Source organism: Aethalodelphis obliquidens, unplaced genomic scaffold (genome assembly GCF_003676395.1).
Source record: "Aethalodelphis obliquidens isolate GAN/ISIS:26980383/991018 unplaced genomic scaffold, ASM367639v1 scaffold91, whole genome shotgun sequence".
NCBI classification, from domain to species: domain Eukaryota; kingdom Metazoa; phylum Chordata; class Mammalia; order Artiodactyla; family Delphinidae; genus Aethalodelphis; species Aethalodelphis obliquidens.
Genome location: NW_020838035.1, coordinates 3,823,077 through 3,840,036, shown reverse-complemented (window position 1 = coordinate 3,840,036; position 16,960 = coordinate 3,823,077). Strand labels below are relative to the sequence as shown.

At 41.8% G+C, this 16,960-nt stretch overlaps 1 protein-coding gene across 8 annotated transcripts in view; it reads left to right on the top strand.

Moving 5' to 3' along the window:
- Nucleotides 1–16,960, top strand: part of NLGN4X (neuroligin 4 X-linked) — a 344,769-nt gene that overhangs the window by 53,658 nt on the left and 274,151 nt on the right. The window lies entirely within an intron of this gene.

Below are 16,960 nucleotides of genomic sequence, written 5' to 3'. Positions count from 1 at the left end.
ATAAGTTACAGGTGTACAACATAATGATTCACAATTTTCAAGGTTATACCCCATTTATAGTTATTATAAAACTTAGGGTATATTCCACGTGTTGTGCAATATATCCTTGTAGCTTATTTTATACCTAAGAGTTTGTTCCTCTTACCGCCCTCCTCCCGTATCTCCCCTCCCTCCCACCTCCCCTCTCCCCACTGGGAACCACTAGGTTATTCTCTATATCTGTGAGTCTGCTTCCTTTCTGTTGTATTCACTAGTTTGTTAATACTACCTAATTTTATGCCACCCTGCCATTTATATGCCGTTTATATTAAATCCAGGTCCTTGTCTAGTGGCATTTTTCTCAGAGTAAGAAAAATAAATGACTTCCTTGGATGGTACAGAATTTGGATTGAACACACGTATTTTTTTTAATCCAAGTTAGATTGAATACAAGCATTTTTTAACCTCTTTAAAACTCTAAGCTCTGTTGATGTTCTGTTAGACCAGAGGTTTCCATCCATGTGGCAAAGTACTGTTTTCCCCCCTACTGCCAAGGACATAGAAGATGTTTATTTGGAGGAGTTGAATGCAAGAGAGAAGGACCCAGGGACTTCAGAATTAGTGGAGTAAGGACTCAGTCTCCAGACAGAACAATTAGGGAATTACATACATTCTGCATCCCAGTGACAAGTGGTATCCTACTGCACCCTACTTCCCTCCCAAGTTGAAAGCCACTAGACTTGTCCAAACACGTATGAGAGGCACCTTTTTATGGGGAAACTGAGTGAGCAGTGAAAAGAATTCCATAAATAGCATTTGAAAGCCATTTGAGTAACTTGCTTTTTCACTGTATAGAAGTCCACCTGCTGAGGACCACAGCCTACTGACACAGAGCTTATTCGTCAATGAGAAAAGATAGCCTTACGTCCTAGATATTTTAGGGTAGCTTCCAATAAGGGAGTCTTAAAAAAAAATGAAAAATGGAAAAATGTTATCTGGAGGAAACATACACAGCAGCAACTAGAAACGTGAAAAAAGAAAAAAAACCCTCTCATCTATAACTTGTGGGAGATATGCTAAAATACCAATCCTTTAAAAAAGTGGGAATCCTATGAAAAAGTAACATAATAGCCAAATTTTAAAAAAAATGGATCCAGACGTACATATGAAGATATTTCCTATGGATAAAACCTGATGGAAAAAAAAGGAAAGAAAGAAAATTAAGTCTCAATCTAGGAATTCATCACCCGAACAGTGGTTCCAGCAGAGGGTGACAAAGAATAAAAGGGGCAGAAAAGACTTATAAATAATTTTCATTTTACCCCCATCCTTGAATGATCTAAGCTTTCACACTTACATGGCACATTGGATGCCCAGCGTGAGAATGAAATGAAAATTCACGCCCGAAGCACACTGCTGTGAAATTTCAGAACAGCTGCTACACAGAGAAGATCCTAAGAGCCTGGGATCCTCAGAGCCGTTGGAAGGGCAAGTAGAAAAAGAGAAAAAACCCCGAATAATCAATAGTTAGAATGCCACAGGCCCTTCAAAGTCTTTCCCAAAGATTCAACGACAGAAACTTCCACAACCCTAGATAGAACTGATTACCCACCTAGAACTCCACTCTGAACCGAACCATCCATGTGAGGTCAGAGTCTAGAATTTGAACTCGTGCTTGGTCTCCAAAGATCGACTTTTCATGCCTTTTTTCTCAGAAGGCCGTGCGATAATGTGTTCCTTCAAATAGCAGAATACATAATGGATGGAAATGGTTTCCAAGAAACAATGGACTTCACAGAGAATAGCCAGAGGAGTTGAGTCCCCAGTGCATTCCGGGCGGAGACTGGCACACAAAAGGATGCTCCCGAGAGACATCTAGGAAAAAAGATAAACGAAAAGGAAATGAAGCATTTGATCCCGTGGAGACAGTCCTTGAGATGAGCGTGCGTTCTGTGGGAGCATTTAGAAAAATGGACAGTAGATTCCCAGAAAGTATGAAAGTGAAACTGAGGCTGTTATTGTCTCCAGTTAAAACAGGTGATTCAAAAAAGAAGATTCTGTCCGAGTACAGAGCTCGGTTCAAGAGTGACCATTAATTGCACGGTTACAATGATGTTTGTACTAGAAAATGAGATAAGCAAAAGTGTTGGAACTGTATTGGGAAATTTAGAGGCAAATAGGATGGATCATCTCTAGATAGGATCCAAAAAAGACTTGTCAAGAAAAAGGAGCAAACTGTTCAGAACTAGGATGGAGCATAGTTTAAGAAGTAAAGCTGAGACACCTGAAAATCTTTCCCCTCCTGAGGTAGCCATGGTGATGGGGGAGGGGGTGGACCTTGGGGGAGGAATTTGCTGTTTGATGTTTTTGTTGCTGCTGAAATAATACTTATAGTTTGGCTTTGAAGACAGCATACCAGTCTTTCTTCGTTGAAAGGAAATTTTTCTAAAGGAAAAATAAAATAAAACAAGACCCAAATTTCCCAGGGTGTGTAGGTGGATACCCTTTTCTAAAGCATCATTTGGCCAGTCGGGCGACCCATTAGAATCAGCTGGAGGATTTGTTAAATGCCAACACCTGTGCCTCGACCCGCCCCCAGCCCAGAGATGCCGACAGAGTGGGTCTGGAGTGCAGCCTGAGTGGTGGCATTTTTCACTTCTCCCCGAGGATTATAATAAACAGACACCTTTGAGAACCAGGGACCTACAGTCACACAGATTCCTGCCTCTTTAAAAATCACATCCACGGTTCCCTTCACCGAGGTAAGGCTCTTTCCCTTAAAGGATAAAATGAGGATATAACCTGAGCAAACTTCATTACTCAGTTGTTTTTTATCCCTTATTATCGGATGTGTTCTTTACAGAAAGGCAGTCATTGCTGAAAAATGACCTAATGCTTCTCTCAAAAAGCCTTTCATTTCTCTGGTTGTTTTTTTTTTTTTTAAACTGAAGTCATAGAATGTTCTCGTTGTGGAGCACTTTGTCTGTCCTACAGGAAGCCCACTGGGCTGGTTCAAATGGCACCGTTGCGATTTAATTGTTCCACTTTGTCCTGTTTCTGGAATGGCGCATGAAGTTGAATTAAATACAATTATCTCAGTTCGTGTTTCCCGGCCAGTCGGTCATCCTAAGTGGCTCCTTAGAGGAGCTCCTTGCGTTGCGCTGGTCTGATTCCATGAGGCCCTCTCACTCGGGAGTGAGGGACATCATTACTGGCCCTAGAAATGTGTTCAGTGGTCGAGCATGCTTGCGTGGAAGCCAGAATTCCTTTCAGTATAATCTGGCCTTACCCGAGCTTCTACAGTGAGGAGTATTTTCTGCCAGTCAGCACTGGCCATTATGATAGCACGCTTTATCTTTCGCAGCTAGTATAGCCTACATTTCTTCGATGCACTTTCTACGCGATCAATATCAGGTGGGGTGTAGGTCTCTGTATTATTAGCTGAGAAGCCAGGGACTCACCAAAGTGTTTATTTTTTATTTTATTTTATTTTTCGGCTGCAGCACGTGGCATGCGGGATCTTAGTTCCCCGACCAGGGATCCAACGATCCCTTGCCCCCTGCATTGGGGGCGCAGTCTTTCTTAACCACCAGACCGCCAGGGAAATCCCCGAAGTGTTTATTTTTGAAAAGTCCCTTTTATCCCAGGAGAAGCCCACTCACGAAATCCGTGCAGTGTTGACAGTTAGAGCTGGCTTTGTGATATGATCTAATCCTGGAGTCTCTTAAGTGATGAATGTCACTAGAACTTATGTACTTGGTCTTCGGTTACAGACATCTGTGTTCCCTCCTGCCTTGAGGTCCCGTCCTGTGATCTGGAAAACCAGCCTCTTTCCAGGAGACGGTTCTCCTTGGGTGCAGGGCTCTGTCTCCATCCTGCCTCTTCTGATTTTCCTTTACCTGTTTTGAAGAGTTCGGGCTTCCTAACTTTACTCTTAGAATATGCTTAAAGCTAATGAATTTCTGATGTTCTTGAGTATATTTTTAAAAGCTCTTAATTTGTGAGTAAAATTAAGCATCAAAATGGGCCTCCTCAGAAGGAGGCTTCTCATTTTAATCTAGTCTGTAAAAATCTCGGGGAAAGCAGCCACACACACACACACACACGTACACACGTACACACATACACAGGTACACACGTGAAGTTTATTTGTTAATACATATTGAAGGCAGTTATCTGAGCTGCCATAAATTCAGTGTTCTCCTAATCACCTAATTAACTCAAAGGACATTCTTAACAGAGGCCAATTGTTTTGCATGTGGTCGTTTTAAAACCTCTTTGACGCAATCAGCCTGTGCTCCTCCAATATTTGAAGCTGCAGAGGACTTTAGTCTTCAAATGGTACCCTGGCTGTCGGTAACTTTCCACTCAGGGGAATTTGCCACATGAAAGTTTAACATCAAGATTTTATACGTGTGTGTATCACGTCCTCTTCGTGATGCCGTCAGGGGTGGGCCAGTGGAAAAGAACATGCAGTAACAGAGACTAGTTAAAGGATAATTAAACGTAGGGGAAATAGAACCATCAAGGCAGAGGATTTAATTGGGTTTAATTGGGTTAAGAGGAATAGGCCAGAATGAGAGAATAGCTCTTAATAGGAGGTCTGAAAATAGCCAAGGAAAGCATTCATCGCAGAAAAAAAAACCTGGGGCATCTGATTATTGTAGTGGGAAAAAAAAATCAACCTTTTTATATCCTTCTCTGTACAGAAAGAGGTGAAGGGAAGAAAGAACTCTTCCCACATGTACACTGAAGAAGAGCAACAGAGAGTTTTCAGATGCAGAAGGGAGGCGGTACAGGTTGTAAGTCAGAAGGGATAGACTTACCTTTTTGGAGTTTCAGGATTTTGTCATTTGTTAAACACTTTGGAGCTTACGTAACATTGAGTCTTCCCGCATCCTTTGTCTTAGAAATGGACCGTAGGGAATAGGTAGGACACATAGAGCAGCAGCGGGTGTATGCACGGCGCCATCAATGCTGTTCATCCCTGGATTTCTTCTCGGTGGCTTTCATGAGTTCAGACTCTGGTGACCCAGCATCCGATGGCAAATTTTTTTTTAATGGGAGTATAGTTGATTTACAGTGTTGTCAGTTTCAGGTGTACAGCAAAGTGAATCAGTTATGCATATACATAGATCCACTCTTTTTTAGATCCTTTTCCCATATAGGTCATGACAGAGTATTGAGTAGAGTTCCCTGTGCTCTACAGTAGGTCCTTATCAACTATCTATTTTATGTACAGTGGTGTGTATATTTCAATCCCAGTCTCCCAATTTATTCTTCCCCCCGTTTCTCCCCAGTAACCATAAGATTGTTTTCTACATCTGTGACTCTATTTCTGGTCTGTAGATAAGTTCATCTGTACCCTTTTTTTAGATTCCACACATAAGTGATATCATAAGATATTTATCTTTCTCTGTCTGGCTTCACTTAGTATGATAGTCTCTAGGTCCATCCATGTTGCTGCAGATGGCATTGTTTTGTTTGTTTTTTTATGGCTGAGTAATATTCCATTGTGTATATGTACCACATCTTCTTTATCCATTCATCTGTCAGTGGACACATAGGTTGCTTCCATGTCTTGGCTATTGTAAATAGCACTGCAGTGAACGTTGGGGTGCATGTATCTTTTTGAATTATGGTTTTCTCAGGGTATATGCCCAGGAGTGGGATTGCTGGATCATATGGAAACTCTCGTTTTTTAAGGAACCTCCATACTGTTTTCCACAGTGACTGTACCAATTTACATTCCCACCAACAGTGTAGGAGGTTCCCTTTTCTCCACACCCTCTCCAGCATTTGTTGTTTGTAGACTTTTTGATGATGGCCACTCTGACCGGTTTGAGTCCAGTGGCAAATTAATTAACTTCTCTTCTTCTGACTCTTTCCCTTCCTCCATCCACTGGTGGTATTTCAAATGGAAACTCACATTAGCCATCATGTTCTATGTATCTAGGATTAGAAAGACGTGTGAGTTTTCAACGTTCCTTTATTCTCAAGTTTTAGGTTTAAAATTTAAGCGGCTTTGGTTCAGAAAGAGAGAAGGACCCTGCCTTTGCTGGAATCATTCCAGAGGTGAAGGGGTGCCCCGGCCTTGGAGCTGATCCCTGCCTCTTCCGTATACAAGTGGTGTAGATAAGGGATGAATTCCTGGTCGCAGTGTTCCTATCAGTCACTTGTTGTGGGCATAGCTTTGACCACTAGGGAAGCCAGACTGAGGTGGTGTCAGGTTCCAGCAAAGGTCTGTGGGGAGGGATGCCCAGGAAGACTTCCCTGACCTGGACAGGTGTGGCCGCAGCAAGGCAAGACCTTCAGGCGGAGGTGTCATGCCTTCTCACAGGGGACTTACGCTCAGGGCACTTTCTCCGAAGGGAGGGCAGAAGAGCCAGAAAAGCCTTGTTGCAAGATTGCTGCGTGTGTGGTCTTTATTCACTCAACCACATGTACCTTATCCACCAGCAGAAAGCCCTTCTATAACCAGTTCAGGGTAGCTGGAGATGCAGGCGGTATCAGTAGTTTGGCAATTAGTCAAGGGATTTTAACCATGCCTACTCGGGGTGTGTGTGTGTGTGGGTGTGTCTGTGTGTGTGTGATCCCTTTGTCAGTTTGGGGAAAAATATACACCCTTTCTGAAAATAGTATTTTAAGTCATAAGATAAATAACCTTAAAAGGAAACCAGTTTTATTGACGTAGTTATGAAGATATTCTTTAAATGTGCCGTAGTATTTTATTATTGAAGTATAGCCGATTTGCAACCTTGTGTTAATTTCTGCTGTACAGCAAAGTGACTCAGTTATACATATATATATACGTTATTTTTCATATTCTTTTCCATTATGGTCTATTACAGGATATTGAATATAGTTTCCTGTGCTAGTAGGACCTTGTTTATCTGTTTTATATATAGTAGTTCGTATATGCTAATCCCAGACTCCTCATTTATTTTCCCCCCTTTCCCCTTTGATAGCCAGAAGTTTGTTTTCTTTGTCTGTGAGTCTGTTTCTATTTTGTAAATAAGTTCATATTTTTAGATTCCACATATAAGTGACATCATATGGTATTTCTCTTTCTCCATCTGGCTTACTTCACTCAGTATGATCATCTCTAGGTCCATCCATGTTGCTGCAAATGGCATTACTTCATTCTTTTTCATGGCTGAGTAATATTCCATTGTATACATGTACCACATTCTTTATCCATTCCTCCGTCAGTGGACACTTAGGTTGCTTCCATGTCTTGGCTGTTGTGCATAGAGCTGCTATGAACATTGGGGTGCCTGTATCTTTTTTTAATATTTATTTATTTGACTGCTGGGTCTTTGTTGCATGCGGGATCTTCATTGAGGTGGGATCTTGTTTTAGTTGCAGCACGTGGGATCTAGTTCCCTGGCCAGGGATTGAACCCGGGCCCCCTGCACTGGGAGCACGGAGTTTTAACCCGCGGACCACCAAGGAAGTCCCTGCATGTATCTTTTTGAATTAGAGTTTTCTCTGGATATATGCCCAGGAGAGGGATTGCTGGATTGTAAAATGTGTCATAGTATTTTATGTGCTTCTTCTTTGTGTATTAAGTAACCAGATCTAGTTAAGAGGCCGATAATTGTCACAACTGGAAAGTAGTGGTGACTACAGACAGCATTTTGTGATATCTGCCATCGCATTAATTTGATAAGAAAATATGTGACTTCTGTTGGGGGAAAGTTACAGGGACTTCTCCTGTTACTGAGAATGTGTGTGTGTGTGTCTGTTACACCTACATTCATAAGAAGCAAAGCCTAAATTTCAGTTCACATTTACTGAAAACAAAGATGTAATCTCTCTCATCTGTTCTACTTTATAGAACCCCTGGGTTCTATTCAGGGGCACCTGGGTGGGCATGGGAATCGGGGACTCTGGGTAGAGAAACTCTGAATTTGGAACTGCGTAGAGGAAAGGATTTAAAAATTTACTTTATTCAGCTTTTCTTTTTGAAACCTGCGTGTGTAGGTAGGAATTTTGCCAGAGGCTGGGGATGAGAGAGTAATTAGGCTCCAATAGAGAGGGTACAGTGTGAGAGTGTTTGCATGTGAAGATAAAGTAAGGAATCTAGTGGATTCGAATCTTCCCTCATTTTTATTTAAAAAGTAAAGGTGTCAGGGGCAGTGATAGTTGAACGCTATTTACTGCATTTATTGGCACCATACATTTCATTTGCATGAATTGTACTTTTGTTATAATGCTTGTAAGGCTTTGGGGGATTAACGAGGAGATGCCTTTGAGCCTTGACCCTGAATCTGTCTCTTGACTACAGACTTCTTATCCTTTCCTCCCTTTGTGAATTCTGTCCTTCCTTTTGCATCTCTTTTCTTCCTTCATCTCCTCCCTCTCTACACTAATGTGAGACACAAAGGTTTTCAGGGAAGAAGAGCCCTCGCCTACATTCCACATCTTGGATGACCCAGTCAATTCCTAGAGATGGAAGGTCTCAACTCAGGTAGTTTCTGATGCTAAGACGGGAAACCTCTCTGGAGTGTCTCAACCCCTGGGAAAAGGGTTGGTTTTCACACATGAATCTTCCTGTTTGAGGAAGACAGAGGAAACGTGCTGGGGAATGGGTGGAGATGGTGGTGGTCAAGACAGAAAACAAACCCGCCTCTTCTGGGAGCTTAGATAGAGTTGTGCTTGGCGAGTACAGTGTGTGGGAACAGGATTGTTTAATCGCCCAGAGTCCTACGGTGTATAAGCACATCAGCTTTCATCACTTGAAGTGACTCGACACCATCAGAAACACAGGAGAGAAGAATTCCACCTGTCACAGTGAGCATCACACTGAAAATAGTGATTTCCAAGATGCAGGGTCTTCCACATACGATGAAACAGCCTTCCCCATAAGAAGAAGTATGCGTTAGGCAAATAGGATACAGGCTTCAGAGGAAAAGTGGGACACTCCAGCTGGGGTCTATATAAGCTTGAGCCAGTCCTTGAGTCATGGATGGTGTCTCAGGAAACATGCTGAAGACACTCTCTGTTGCTGGACACTCTACAGTTCATCGGTAGAGGCTATAAGCAGCCATTTCAAAGCTACTTGTTACAGACTCAAAGACACACACTTATCATTATCACCTGAAATGATTCTTGATCGTTGTCTCCTTTGGGAAGACTCGGTTCTTCTCATCCAGACTAACCCCAAAGTGTCCAGGTGTTCAGCCATCGATCGGCAGGCCCCCCGTCTGACTGGGTGAGGTCCCACCACATCTAAGGTACTAACCCCAGGTCAAACTGGGCTGTCTATAAATAGACTCCCCTTTTTTGCTCACACGAGTAGCTTTCCTTTGCAGGGGAACTCACTCAACTTCTTGTCATAAATACCTCCTTTTGTTGATCAAGATCACTTCAGCCCCTGTTATACAACTCTGGGAACGCCTTTTATAGTGAATGGTATTAAGAGTGCTTCACGTGAACCTATCTATGAAACAGAAACAGAATCACAGACATAGAGAACAGACTGGTGGTTGCCAAGGGGGAGGGGTTGGGGGAGGGATGGAGTGGGAAGTTGGGGTTAGCAGATAGATGTAAGCTATTACATATAGGATGGATAAACAACAAGGTTCTACTGTATAGCACAGAGAAGTATATTCAGTAAACCAGAAATGATAAACCATAATGGAAAAGAATATAAAAAAAGAACATATATATATGCATAAATGAATCACTTTGCTATACAACAGTAATTAACACAACATTGTAAATCAGCTATACTTCAATTTTAAAAATGACTAAAAGAGATATAATAAGCAGAAAAAAAAAATAGAGTGCTTAACATCTGGGACTCCTTACTTTCCTTGCAGAGATCTCACAAATAGATCCTCGGAAATGGATCTGTACCTCAGTTTTTAAAGTTAGGTTCCATCAAAATTGACTGAAACTGGTAAAGTGCCACAGAATAACACTTTTCATTCTTGTGTCAAAGGGCAAACCCAAGACACTCTGTCTTCACGATGAAACTCATACAGGCAAAAACTGTAGGGGCTAAAGCATGGGGCCCACAGGAGGTTTATGTTGGGGGTACGAATGGAGTCGCTGGTAGGGGGTTTACTATGGTACCCACAGGAAATCAGCTAAGGAGAGCATCGTGGATGCTGACTTGCCATTTTTCTGCCTTTCCTGTCCAGGTTCCTTATGGCTTCCTTCAGTATCTTGTCTCTTCCTTTTGATTGAATAACCTTTGCTGAGGACCTTCGCTTTCCCAAGTTTAACTGTTAATCATCTGTGGTCTTTGCCTTTCAGTTGCTCATCGTCTAGCAATGAATGTGAATTGGCTCTGAAATAATGTGTGTTCCTTCCTGGTACATCTTTCCCACTGTCTGTAAATCTTGGTAGGTTTGTATTCACATTCTTGAGTTTCAGTCCTTCACTCCTCTGTTACCATCTGACAGAAGCCCTTGGGGCCAGTTCTCTCTACGTATCTAGAAGTTTCAGTGCGTCTCTTAGACACTCCATTCCAAATTCCAACCTGCAGAAGCCCACAGTCCCACAGAAGGAGGGGCTGGGAAGAAGTGGAGCACGCATTTGCTTAATTGTAGTGATTTAAATTACAACCTTGACCTCATCATCTGGAATGTAGACTATATTCAGATGGGAGTTTGATTACGTATCGTCATATTGATCTAAGTGGGTCACAGTGGAAGCATTGAGTAAAACGTCAGGAAGTAGTTATAATTAGCTCTCGTTTCTTTGGAGAACACTTCTTGTTGCACATGTATATATATTTACGTACACGTACATATGCATATGTGGTGTATGTATTCACACACACGTATATGCCCCTATACCTACGTGCAGTAATATCCTTAAGTTACATCCTATGCTGTGCCCATTTTATAGGTAGGAATGTGGAGGCATCGATGGTTTCCAGCCTTCAGTGGTTGCTGACGGCGTTGAATTCTAGGCAGCCCAAGTCCAGAAGGCACATCCCTAACCCTTGCCCGTACTCCTTCCAGATGTTTAACAGCGGATGAGTAGATGTTGCGATGCCCAGTGGTGTGTATTTGAGCCTGTTTTTCAGACTGCGCACGCTTAGACCAAACTATCTAGCAATGGGTAATCGGCATCACGTATAATATGTTTTATTGATCATGTACAACATGAAGGGCCTTGCACAAGGTGCCGGAGAGATTTACAAAGAATGGAGAAGGCATAGGACCTGAACAAAAGGAACTTGATACCTCAGTGGGTTGGTTTGGAGACACACACACACACACACACACACACACACACACACACACACGTGCATCATATTATATTATTAGCTTAGATGTAGATATGTGTATATTTTAAAACTCTATACATATAGTTATATGTATGTATGCATAATTTCCAGTACGAACTCTTGCAAAATAACCCCGTATGGTCAGATATGAGAAGGCGGCGATGGATTCTTTGTATAGGATAGTGAGTACAGGGAATCCATGAATATCGGGGAATTAATATTCATTATGAATGTGGGTGTAGAATTCAGGTGAATGTAAATCTAGTGACATTTTTATCCTGCCCGTAGAGGTTTTGTGGTCCTGAAGAGTACATTTTTTAGAAATAGGGTTGTAAGCCTGTTTTATCTGCTTCTGACACCGCGCATCTTCCCGTTCTCTGCAGTGCCAGTGATCTCCCCTGAACTATGGCTTTCTGCCTCTATGGAGAACTTTCTGTTCCCACCGCTTCCCTATTTCACGTACACTCAGTTTTGAGGATAGCCGTCTGTGGTTCCCGAGGATCCTCAGGCTGAAGGCCACAGCAGAGGGCACGTCCTCCAGGTCTTCGTGGCGCGGTCCAGGGAGCTGAAGCTCTGGGCGCTGAGTGATGGGTCAAAGGTCGCCTGGCTAGTTAGCGACCTAGGCAGTAGCGTCTTAGGTGACCTGACTCTAGTTTTAGCGATGCTGTCAGCCACTGCTGCTTTTTATGGATTGTGTGGGCAGATGGCCCATTGCCTTGGGCTTGGCATGTCACCTTGGCATTGATCTTTTTCCTTCCCTTTTAAAATTTCAGATATTTTCATTTAAAATTTCAGATTTTTTCTTTTTTTTTTTGGCAGTACACGGGCCTCTCACTGCTGTGGCCTCTCCCACTGCGGAGCACAGGCTCCGGACGCGCAGGCCCAGCGGCCATGGCTCACGGGCCCAGCCGCTCTGCGGCATGTGGGATCTTCCCGGACCGGGGCACGAACCCGCGTCCCCTGCATCGGCAGGCGGACTCCCAACCACTGCGCCACCAGGGAAGCCCCCTCAGATATTTTGTTAAGTGCTTGGGAAAATAAAGTGAGGGCAAACCTATATAGACATGCATCTCTTGATGGAAATTTGCACTGTGAAATAACCATGCTCATAAAATGTGCACTACATGGAAATATATAAATACCCACATAGAAGCTAAACAAATATACATACGGCCCTACTAGAAAATAGAACATTACCGATATCTTTGTATTGTGAATTGTGACCCTGGATAGGAGTTAACTGTCCCAGAATTTGGTTTTAATCATGCCCTTCCTGTTTTTTGTATTTCAGTACAAATACAGCTCTAAGTAATGTACTGTTTAGTTTTATGTAATATCATATCAGTAACATCACACCATATGTATTCTTCTGTGACTTGCTTTTTATTTGGGAAATGTATCCATTTTAACTTACAGATCCGTTTTTTATGTTTCACTGTGTGTAGTATTCTGTTTTAATATGCCAACATTTATCCATTCACCTCTTCGTGAATGTCTGGGTTCTTCCTGTTCCTTTCTTACTATGACTACGGCTGCAAATGGAAATGTCTGTCTCCCGACATGAATATTCAAGAAGCTCTATGGGACAGATAGAAACGATTTAACTATATAGTTTGTATATATGTGTGTGTACGCTGATCTGCACCAAAGTCTTCTGCACGCTCGACTTTCCTTCGTGACACACATTAGTTTCCTGTGTGGCCACACTACTTGTCACCGGCGTGGCGTGGGAAGGGCTCAACATCCGTGCTCAACATTTGGTGCCATTGGGCTTCTGCATTTTCGCTAACCCTTTGTGATCTCTCCTCTCTTTGACCAGTAACCAGTGAGGTTACCGGTAACCACGTCTCTGGTCCTGTGTTAAGACCCTCAGCAGATGTGAGGACTTAGTGTATGTGGAATCTTGGAAAGAGAGCCACCACAGGTGGCCTTGCGTTTACCTAAATAACTAGAAAAAGGATGGTACTAATTATTGAACTGTGGAACAAAAGCATGGAGACAGAGGAGCACAGAAATGAGATTTTTCGGAGACCAGATGTCTCGAAGGCATGACAGTTTGACCTTGATGATCTGTGACTTGAGTTTGGTGACAGAGCTCCACACAAACCCTGGACATATTTGCAAATTACTTGATTTAGATGGAATCATGTTTGGTAATAAATAGTTTTAAAAAAATTAAACATGTGTTTATTAAATTTTCTGTTAAGTGTTGAACATTTTTCCTTGCCCTAGGGCTACAGTGATCAAAATAGATTTTTTGAAATTTATTTTTTATTGAAGTATAGTTGATTTACAATGTTGTGTTAGTTTCAGGTGTACAGAAAAGTGAGTCAGTTTTATATATATATATATACGTATTTACGCACACACACACACACACACATATATATACATATATATATACTGTTTCACATTCTTTTCTCTGATAGGTTATTACAAAATATTGAGCAGAGTTCCCTGTGCTGTACAGTAGGACCTAGTTGTTTATTTATTTTATATATAGAAGTGTGTATCTGTTAATCCCAAACTCCTAGTTTATCCCTCCCTTCCTTCCCCTTTGGTAACTTATAAGTGTGTTTTCTGTCTGTGGGTCTATTTCTCTTTTGTATGTAAATTCATTCGTATCATGTTTTTTTAGATTCCACATATAAGTGATAGATATTGTGTGATATTTGTCTCTGACCGACTGGCTTCACTTGGTTTGATGATCTCTGGTTGCATCCACGTTGCTGCAAATGGCATTATTTCATCCTTTTTGATGGCTGAGCAGTATTCCATGGTATATAGATGTACCACATCTTCTTTATCCATTCGTCTGTCTGTTGACATTTAGGTTGCTTCCATGTCTTGGCTATCGTAAGTAGTGTTGCTTCTATGAACATGTGATTTGGATTTGGAAATCAGGTTAGGTATCGGTTGAATGAGACACAGAAAGTCAAGCATTTAATGAGCTTTTAATACATGCCAGTCCCTGTGCTTGCTTAAATGTACACACAATGAATAAGGAAAAAAGCACTGCTTTTAGGGACACTTTCATGAGAGTATAATCTTAAAGTGGGCAGGAATTCCGTCTCATCTCCCGCTATGTCCCAGTAACTTAGAATAGTGATCTTTATGAAATACTTACTGATCTATGGCTAAGTGTTGGTGTTTTATTTCGGTGACCACCGTAGATTCTGTTGTCCACATCATTGCTCTAGAAAAAACATCCATGCTTTATTCCTGATCATATCTCTGGCCTACATATCCTTGGTGTATCTTTCTGTCCAATCAATCCTTTTTTAATTGAAGTATAGTTGATTTACAATGTTGATTTCTTCTATGCAGCAAAGTGATGTAGTTATACATATGTATACATTCTTTTTTATATTTTCCGTTATGGTTTACCACAGGATATTGAATATAGTTCCCTTGTTGTTTATCCATCCTATATATAATAGTTTGCATCTGCTAACTCCAAACTCTCTATCCATCCCTCCCCCAAACCCCTCCCCCTTGGCCTGGAGAACCACCAGACTGTTCTCTATGTCTGTGAGTCTGTTTCTGTTTCATAGGTAAGTTCGTTTGTGTCATATTTAAATTCCACATGTAAGTGATATCATATGGTATTTGTCTTTCTCTGTCTTACTTCACTTTAGTATGACAATCTCTCTGTCCATCCATGTTGCTGCAAATGGCATTATTTTGTTCTTTTCTGTGGCTGAGTAATATTCCATTGTATATATGTACCACATCTTCTTTATTCGTTCCTCTGTTGATGGACATTTAGGTTGTTTCCATGTCTTGTAACTAGTGATGCTGTGAACATAGGGGTGCATCTATCTTTTTGAATTATAATTTTGTCCAGATATATGCCCAGTGTGTCCAGTGTCTTGACTGGACCACATATAAGCCATTAACTCTTTTTCCTGGGTTTAGTCTGGGTTCTGGCTCTTGTTGCAAACTCCAGTTCCTACGACTGTGGCCCTGTTGTTTTCCTGAGCCATTAAACTTCAGTGTGAGAACAGAAATGGTGACGGAGGTGATGGAGTTGATGCTTTGACGCCCCCACTGGGCATACAGCAACCTTGAAGATAGTACATATGGCATCTTCACTCTGTAATTATTTACATCTAAACTTCTTGGTTCAAAAGGGTGGATTTTGATGGGATCTGGTTTTTAGAACTGAAAGGAAGTACAGGGATAGATGTGCAGAGAGCCAGAAGATTTGACAAAAGACACAGTAGATTGTGACTGTGCCCATCTGGGAGATAAAACCAAAGCCAGCATATTAAAAAATACACAAAAATGTAATAACTGGCTGATTGCCAGCATCAAGGAATCTCGAATAGGGATTGTGTGTGTGTGTGCGCGCGCACGCGTGTGTGTTGTCAGCCCATGTGCAGAATGTCGAGGTTGTTCACGTAGATAACAGGTGCCCTGGGCCAACTCACGGTAGACATCTGTGTTGTAGGATAAAAGATGAACCATACCCCACTTGGGTACCATGAAATGTTGGTGTCCTCACCAAAAACAAAAGAAAAAATGAAACTGGGGAGGTCTACAGGTTGTAGTTTGGGGAATGGCTGTTGCGGACTTTCGAGGAAACAGTGTGGCAGGATTGTTGTACAAGCTCATTAATTTTACCAGCATCTATTGTTCTTGGTTTCCTGATGCTTTGGGATGTGAGATGAAGGTGAATCTTCCAAGTGCCTCTTGGGGGTAGCAGATAGCACGTCCCAGACCTTCGATGGAGCTGAGAGTCACATCAGGGGAGGGCTGGGCCACCTCATTAATCCTCTCATGTTTTTTTCCTTTCTTCTCTTTTCTTTTTTTTTTTTTTTTCTTGGAAGAGGCATCCACAGAGTTCTGTCTTGTAATGTATCTCGCAGCCACAGAAAGGTGAGGCCGTGAACACCCAGGAGACATGATTTTATTCCTTGGAAGGCCAAAACACCAAGATAAATTTGATCAGGGCTCGCCTAAATTAAATATATATTGTAAAATTAAACCAATCTCAATTTGAGTGATCTGCACTTTGGAAAGAAGTTTATTGCAGTTTTTATTTTGACTCATTTATAGTTTAGCTTGCCTGAGTAGCTGGAGCCAAGTCTTAATTACAGCCTCATACAGAACGACTGTCCTGTAGAGATCATTCGAAACTACCTAATCAAGTTATAAATCAAGTCGAAATGCCACTCTGAGAAATTAGTCTGTGTGCAACTTTTGCAGGGAGAACATGCTGTCAAGGCCTTCCTAACTCCCCAGTTGTATGTATGCAGTGAAGTTACAGTTTTTGTTCTCATTTTTCTCATTAAAATTTTTTCTTCAGGAATTTCCTTTGTAGTATCTTGGTTTTTTTTGTTTGTTTTTTTGTTTTTTGCGGTACGTGGGCCTCTCACTGCTGTGGCCTCTCCTGTTGCAGAGCACAGGCTCAGCGGCCATGGCTCACGGGCCCAACTGCTCCGCAGCATGTGGGATCTTCCCGGACCGGGGCACGAACCCGCGTCCCCTGCACCGGCAGGCGGACTGTCAACCACTGTGCCACCAGGGAAGCCCTGTAGTATCTTGTTTTTATTTTGGAAAAATTAGAAAATATATAAATACATATTATAGAGAAAATAGATAACATATTTATAAATATGTGTATTATACATATCCTAACTGTACGTATATATTATGTGTAGCTATAACAGCATTTCACTCCTTGTAAAATTATTTTCAGTGTGACGTTTACCTGAGAAGTCTTTTTTT